Below are 8,904 nucleotides of genomic sequence, written 5' to 3' on the forward strand. Positions count from 1 at the left end.
AGTTGACATGTCTTTGTAGGTCACTTTATCAGTGAGTCTGGTTCTTCCGAAAATAGGCTGACCTGGAGATAGAGATATGGAAATCATTGACATTTAATAGGAATTGAAGTTATCCGGAGGGATGGGATTACCCAGAGAAAGTGAGAGGCTAGCCTGGCCATGAACAATTACGAGTAAGAGAGGAGTCATTAAAGGAGTAAGAGGAAAACCAGATATTGTGGTGCCACAGAAACCAAGAGGGTATTTTAGGAAGGACAGGGTGGTCTACAGTGTCAGGTTCCACAGAGGAGTAATCAGTGACTTTGTGAGAGCAATTTCTGTGAAATGGAGCAGGCATAAGCCAAAGCAGGAAAGAAGAGATTAGAGAGGGTGGTAAGCAAGTGGAGATAATGGGAGTAACTCTTTCAAGAATTTTGGCCATGAAAGGGAAATAGGAATCAGGGCAATAGTTAGAGGAAGGCAAGGTTTTAGACCACAAATAGCTACTCAAAGAACAAGATTGTCACTGAAGCTGAATTCATTGGGGCTAATGGATACCTTTCATAGTCTTTTCTGGAGGGAGGCCTACAGCTAAATTGGCATGTGGAGAGAGAGCTCTCAACCAGCAAGAGGGGCATACATGGAAGAAGCAGTGAAGGGATGTTGGGATCATAAGTGGAAAAAGGCAAATAGACTTACATTTTAATTAGGACATCTTCTCTTCTCTCTCTCTCTCTCTCTCTCTCTCTCTCTCTCTCTCTCTCTCTCTCTCTCTCCCCCCTCCATCTCTTCTTTCCCTCCTTCTCTCTCTGTGTCGTTCTGTTTCTTTTCCCTCCCTTCTATTTCTCTCCTATATATTTCATTTAGGAAGATGCTCTAGTCTAGCAAAAAAGGAACTCATCAGAAGAAATAATCACTAACAGTCACTAACCACAGTGCTGCCCTATTTCACAGTCTTGGGATCCAATTCTCATTTGTCACATTCTGCACAACTGCCTCTCTGTTCGCTCAATAAAGCAAACTTATTGTGCATCTGTAAAAACCAAAGAGCCAAATGACAAGTAGTTCTGATTTATTAAGTGTTTTTTAGATCTTTTAAAAGCAATTTTGGGAATACTTTCTAGCATTTTAAATAAATATGCTGATATCTCATTTGTAACCCAGAAAGCCAATTTAAAAATTCTTTATTGCCCACTGAGTTAGCCTGAAAGGCAGGTTGAGCTAAATCATCTGTGGAGCTGGGTTATTGCTGGCATAGGGTCCAATAAGAAACAGGTATATAAAGTGACAATGTTTGTATTCATTTTCAAAGCAGCAATATTTTAACCTCATCAGGGCCATAAAACTTCAGGAATAGTTCTTAACATTCTCTCTCCCTTGGAAAAAAAAACATATTTCCTCTTTTCTCTTAAAAAATATGTGTAAATATTTAGTTTCAAAATGGACTCAAACAGTTTCCTCACCTGGAAAATACATAAAAATATAAGTAAGTGGAAAAATACTTCTGAGAATTTCTGGTGCAAACATACCTTCTGGAAGTCATGGAAAGGATTTCAGCTGGTGGTATCAAATAATTAATGATAAATTTCTTCTCTTGCTTAAAAATTGCCTACTCGTGTCTGAAGGGGAAACATAAAATAGCATACCAATATAAAAAAATAATTGCAATCACCGTGAATCTGCAGAACCTTATTAAATTTTCCTTGATGACAATTTTGAAAAAAACTCTAAGTAATTATCAAGTCTCATTTAAAATTAAAGCTGGCCCTGCTGCTCCATGTCACACTTACACACAGTAATGAAAGGCTTAGGGTGGTTGGGTATATACTTTGCAGAGTTAGCTGACTGGCTACCCTTATGATATAATCTCCTTCAACAGCAATTTAATTAAAACAGTGAAAGATCTGACCTTTGCTGGAGATTTTCTTATCCATAGAACTAAAAATATCCCTGGAAGCTATCTGTCAATATGATCTTTCAAGCACATCTTGTTAGTACCAGAAAAAAGAAAGCAAATGAGAAAAACCAGAACCCATAAAGGTTAGCACAGGTTAGTGCATGGTTAGTTCTAATGAAACTAGAGTCACGAGGTTGTCTATAAAGAGCATAAGAAATAGATTTAAACCACCTAATTACCTGAAACAATGAAACAATGAAAGTCCTTCATCTAGTGTTTGCATATAATAAAGGCACTCTATGAGAATTGCCTCCTATTTCACCGCCTCTCTTCCAGGAATTACTCTTGTGTCTATTCTGGTTTGGATGGCACTTAGAGGCTTCAGAACCTTGAACTGCAGATATTCATGGGAGACCTGTTGTCTCATCATCTCCAGAGTTCGGTGCATTCTGTACCAAAGAATTATGCAATGAAGAATGAGTTCTTCTTTATCGATGGTAACAGGAGTTCACTACCCACTCTCTTCTGATGATTGAGATGTTCCTGCCTAGTCATACATTAAATGTCATTTATCCTCATAGCTATGGTGGATCAGCTTGGGTGTATGTTTTGTGACTTGAGTTTTTTTATTGTTGACACTATTACAGATGCCCCCCTTTTGCTCCCTGCTTTGGCCACCTCCAAATTTGATCTGTTATTATTTTTCTTTTGATAAAACAGCATTTTAAATACTTTAATAATAAACTTATTTTTATTGATTGACTATTAAAACTCATTTGTATCTTGACTCATTCCAAAAGGATATGAAAGAGCTCTATCTTGATTTATAGTTCACAAGGAGCTTTATCAGGATTCTTGTGACAACTCTTGAAAAATGAGAAGACAAGTCTGAAAAGGTTAGGTGACTTGTCAAAATCACACAACTAGCAAAGTGCAGAGTCAGGACTCACATTCAAATTATATGATTTCAAGTCCAGTGTTATGGTGTCTCTGTACCATGAAGTCTCTTGGCTGCCTCCTTGAAGTCAATACCAGGCTTTTGGGGGACATACTCAAGTCTCACTGACAGTTAATTCTCCTACTGCTGTATCTGTCTTCTTGCACTCCAAGCGTCAGCAGCCAGAACAGCACCTGCATACACATGTATGCTTAATACATTAGGACATGTGATCATGAGGACTCTTTGTTGGCCTTTTCACATTACCAGCACTCTCTGCTTCTCCTGAGAGGATGGCATTTCTCAAAGCCTATTCCTCTCTTATGCCTGTAGTTACAATTACCAGTGGCTGTGCTCACCATTACAACTAAGTTTTCCCAACACACACCAGTTGTTACTCTTAAGCACACGTTCAACCCAGCTAATGATTCTGTGTAAATAGATTGGTGTTGTCAGAAAAGTGAAAGCCATCACAATTTCCCTTGTGATGAAACATATACTTTGCCCTATACATCTGTTTTTAAATTAAGTACAAACTTTAATAAATGCACCCAGCAGAGGCATCTGGAAGATGTGTTGATACTTGTTGGCAGCAGACACCAGATGGGTTACTCAATCTGGAACAGATGGCAAATTGATATTAAATAATGATAAGCCTGGACTTTTCCACCACTCATGATCCCCATTGTTTATTGATAAGTCTACTACTTTGGTTTAACTGAGTTTTCTAAATTCTTCTCTCTAACCCATATAATTTTAAGAGAAAAAGAGGCAAAATTTTCTCTTTGATCAGAGAATATCTAAAGCCCTCAAGACACTCTGGGGTTGGAAAATGAACTTCAATGAGCTCATGATGTTACAGAAGAGCTAGGAGGCCCAATATTGTTTGTGTGACCACAGAGGTAGGATTTTTTCTATTCCTGCTTGCCAATTAATGCTACTCTCTCCCCATAATCCTTCTCCCTCTATTCTGTACTGTCAAAGAAATTCCCTGTGGGAACTCTGTGCAGAGGAAAATAACCAAATGGGAATAAAGCACATTTTTTAATACTTGCATATATATGCAACATTCAAATATAGCTCTCTTTGGAAGTCAGGGGTTGAAATAAACAAGTTAAAGTTAAGTCCTGAATGGGACTTCTACCATTTCTTAAATTGAAATCTTGGGCTAGATGCATAGAATAAGAAAATCAAGGGAGAAGGGAACTAGTGTTCTGGTTCTATGGAGTTTCTGCCTCATCTTGAGAGAAATGGTTACACAGTCACCAAGGATAGGCCGCTGGTCCACTTAGTCTAATGGATGGGAGAAGGAGAGCTGGTGACCTGTGGCGACACTACAAACACTCACAAGTCAATGCTGCCCACATTGACCAGCCAGAGCATCAGCTCCTCTTCTCTTGGAAACAGAGAAGTATCTAGGAAAGGGTAGAATTGCTTTAGAAAGAAAAGGTAATAAATCCAGGGTTATAGAAAGTTAACCAAATCCAAAATTCTTACTTAACTCCCTAATACTTGGAATTCTACTAACATAATCTATTTATTATTTTATTTTAAATATCTTACAGCTAATAAAATATAGTTAAAAATGATCAGAGAGCTAATTTGGTATCCTAAAAAAAGAGAGTATGCCGGCAATTGGTACCAAAAATGAGGGAATGGGGGGAATGAGGGAGAAGAGACACCCAAATCTAAACAGTTCAAAACTAGAACCATTGAAGAAAAGCATGTTTTGCCTTGTACTGGCCTCAGAAGTGAGATAAGGTAGAGCAGAATCTGCTGTGACACATCTTTGTTCATTGCCCAGAGCGGAGTGATATATCAGTGAACTTGTTCTGTGGAGGCAGGGAGAGAGCACAGAGAGGGTGCATCTTCTTTGGTGCTGCCTCAGTTAAAGACTTTCCCTCTATATTTAAAATAGACCACTCAGGCCTAAGGGAAGCATCCTTATTTGTGAACTATCTATCTTATCAATCACTGGGTGTATGCAAGGAGCACACAACAAGTAGAAGTTAAGCTTTCCTTTTGTCTCTTGGATTTTGTTGTATTTTTTTCTCTCAAATTTTGCCTAGAGACAATGACAGAAGTTAGATAGGTGGTTCCTGGGACCACTGAAGAATGTCTCTAGACTTCTAGAGAAGTCAAAAATAAATATTTATGAAATTAAACAATATTATAAATATGTGATACATAAAGCAGATCTATAAAAAGCCACCCTCAAGAAAGACTGTATCTCCAAAGATAGAGGAGAGATAACTAAAGATATTGCCATATCTTCTGCCAAACTCAGAAGTAGGAATGGGCACTGAGCACCATGGGCATGTGGGGTCTAACAGTGGCCGTGGACCATCCCAGAAGTGCAGTTCCAGGAATGCAGGAGCAGCCTGTGCCCCTGAATAAAAGGTAGTCAGGTCAGTGAATTCCCAGTTTTAAGCACAGTTTCCATCTTCCTTTGCAGACTCCTCACAGCATGCTCTGGGCAGAGACACACTGGCAAACAAGTAGGGTTTTGACCTCAAATCCACATGTGATTGCCTACCTTAATGAGCAAGGCCAAACCATGCATGGGCCTAGATGACCGGAATGTTTCCAATTGTGTTTCTCAGAACCCTAGGGTTTCACACAATTATCTCAGGGCTGCCTCCGGGAGGGAATACCAAGGAAGTTGAGTGGGCAGAGCTTGCCTCTCTACCCCATCACCATTTCCCCTAGAGTAGCTCATTCACATCTGTATATTAAACTGGAGTTCTACATGAAATCTCTTGGGGACAGATTTTCCCACTAAAAATGTACAAAAATGCATTGGCATTGATAAAGTTCACCCTTAGAGTCAACTCTTTGGATTTTTCCCCCATGGGCGCTATCCTTGGTCTCCAGGTGGCCTGTAATGGGAGTCCCTTGGCCAATTATATCTATGACATAAACCTCTAAGACATTTTCTAATGAAAAAGAAGTCCAAGGCCATCTTAGAAATTAAGCCCATCAAAAGAGTGTATATACTGTGCAGAAGCAGAAGCTTTTAACTTTTTGACCCTTTCCATTAAAGGCCAACATGTGGGTCTCAACTAGAAATGAACCCGTCCCTCTAATAGGGCATGGAAAAGTATATGAGGCTGCTTTTGGCTGTTAAAATAATTGGGGAGTGTCATTGTAATCTATAACCAGGGCCAGGAATGCTAACCATCTGTAAAACGTGGGATAGTTCTGCCAAATGGGATTGGACCTCTTTACCAGAACGTCAGTGCCATACCTGTTGACAAATACTATAGAGCCACGGTCTATTTTCCAACATACTAAAATCATGGGGAAGACTCCTAGAATTTTCATTAGATGTTAGAGAATGCAGATATTTGTATTTTAGATAAATGGATGCATTATACTACCATAGCGTTGTAACATTAAAATCTAGTTAAATCACTATTTCCTAACTCCATACTTTCTGAGTATCATTTGGAAATCCACACGGATTTGGTGATGACTGTTCCACCCCCACATCATTTACAGTCTCATCATGAATTAATACATTAGCCATCTGGTTCTTAAACATTGGAATCTCATGAGCTGGAGTTAAAGTCAGTTGGTCCATGAAACACATCTATTTTCAGATACTTATTAAATCAGTCTTCAGAACAAAGGACTCCTAGGTTAAGGATAACTTACAAAGTTTAAGCCATTTTATGGGGTTTTGGATAGCCTGCCAACCTGCCCTTGTAACATTCCTGCCTTAACACGAACCTTCCTAAACTCTAACATAAACATTCCTCTTGAAGAAAGTGCTTCAACAAGAGTAGATTCAAAATTTAATTGTGGAGTGTGACTTTTGAAAGCATGTGAATGAAACTTAATTTATATTCTGTCATCGCTGTGAGTCAGGATGGCATAAGGAAATGGCACCTAACACAATGTTAAGTAGAGGATTGAGGCATATGATATTATACATTAGGAACCAAAAATGCAAATACTTTTATGCAAGATCTTTCTCTAGTTTCCCTCTGACCATTAATAACCTCTTCCTTTTTATGTAACTTTATTATGTAAATTTTATACAATATGACTAAAGTTTTAATAGAATTGGACACATGGCTAAAAACATCACCTGTTACTGCAATTATTAAGCAACTTTGTGCTTGGCAGGAAAACCTAGTGAGGTTAGGAAAAACAATTCCTTTGAGAAAAGTTAGTTGTTTGCTAATTCATTGTGTTATGGGGAAGATTGTCCTTAATTCAGTGGTCTAACCCAGGGTTGAAGTGACTGTAAAAAACAGAGAAGTTTAGTTCCTTTCCTGGGGAATTAGTATTCTGTGAAAATATTTGGTACGTATTCATAATTGGTAAGAAGCCTAAATGACTTCCAGAATTTTTTTAAAAACCTAAGCATTTGCAAAATGTACATTGATGAAGTATCAGTTCTCTCATTTTCTTATTTCGTTACATCCAATGATGTATTTCCAATGTGAAAAAAAATGTGTGATCCCAAACTAATAGCATTCTAATAAAAACTGCCATTTTTCTGGATGCTGGATATAAATTTGAATAAGACACTTTGCCAAATGCTTTACATATTTCAGAGTGCTTAGTGAGATGTAATACACATATATTTGTATATGCATATATTACATATATGTGTATGTGTGTGTGTATATATATATACACACACATATATATGCATTTTGTTCCTCACCCTAAGAAATGTTTATCGACTTGAGAGAGAGAAAAACATTGGTGTGAGAGAAAAACATCAATTGGTTGCCTTTCATGCGTGCCCTGACCAGGGATGGAACCTACAACCTAAGTATATGCCTTGACTGGGAATTGAACCCTCAACCTTTTGGTGTATGGGATGATGCTCCAACAAACTGAGCCACCCAGCCAGGGCAAGATGTAATTTTTTTTTAATCTAGAGAAGCTTCTAGGCAGTTGTTGCTACATGGAGGTAGCAGGTCCTCTGGAGTATTGTAGATCCTTGTTTGAAAGTGCTCCATTTCCTTGATGTTTGAAGTTATGCAAATGTGTGAGAAGTAAGTAGTAACTATTACTTGGAGGAATGATATAGCAGAACCTTCTGTGACCTGACAAAGACTTTTCCTCCAAACCTTAGTATTAGGAAAATTTTAGTAAATTTACTTAGAGAATCATGTTCCTTTGGGGATAAATAACAACAGACCCCCAAGCTCTTCTTTTGAGATTCAACTCTACTCAGATTTCTACAACAAATGAAAATGGCACAGACTGAAATAGATGTTCAGGCAGAAAGACACCAACATCCCTGAAGGGCATGTTGGCTTGAAGGAAGGAGGCATAGAAGAATGACCTGGATTCAATACAAGACCCAACCACCTTTGCACAGACTTGACCTCAGGAGAAATTAACTATGCCCAATGATCCTGGAAAATCTCTTTAGTTTATATGGCACATGTTCAGCTCTCCCAAGCTCTTTGGATGAATTGGGTGAAGGAATGAGAAGTTTTGAGAGATTAATTACAAACACTTTTCCTGCCTTTGCAACTATAGATCTAGATTCCAACAGAACCTCTTAGGCACAACAATTTATGTTCTGTTTTCTAAGCCAGATTAAGGGTAACTGGGGTGTAACTAGGGTTAGATTTTTCTGAGGTCAAGCTCTTCTTCTTTCATGGATACAAAAACTCATGACAGCACAAGCGTTGCCATTTACAAATGTGCAGATTGGATTGTGTACAATCACAGAATATAATGTTTTCATGGACTGCAAAAGGAATGGCTCTCCTGCTAGTGCAGATTGTATATAATAAATTCATTACACTTCCAAAAGTGCCTAATATCACACACAAACACACACACATAACCCAATTCCCTAAGAAGAAGAGGCTGTTACCCCTGGATTTCCAGGATGTACCGTGTATTAGGGCAGCATGATCATGGATCAGTCATGGCTGGTAGTGGATGTCAGACATGAGATTCAATTTGCATGCTTCCTTTCTCCTTCCTGCCCTTCCCAGCCTGACCTCCACCCCCATCTCAAGACTCTCAATAACAACAATGCCTAGTGGATGTGTACCCTCCTGTTCGCTGACAGGTTGTGATGCCACTTAGGTAATAGGCCCCAACAGCCTGT

The sequence above is a fragment of the Phyllostomus discolor genome, chromosome 3 (genome assembly GCF_004126475.2).
Source record: "Phyllostomus discolor isolate MPI-MPIP mPhyDis1 chromosome 3, mPhyDis1.pri.v3, whole genome shotgun sequence".
NCBI classification, from domain to species: domain Eukaryota; kingdom Metazoa; phylum Chordata; class Mammalia; order Chiroptera; family Phyllostomidae; genus Phyllostomus; species Phyllostomus discolor.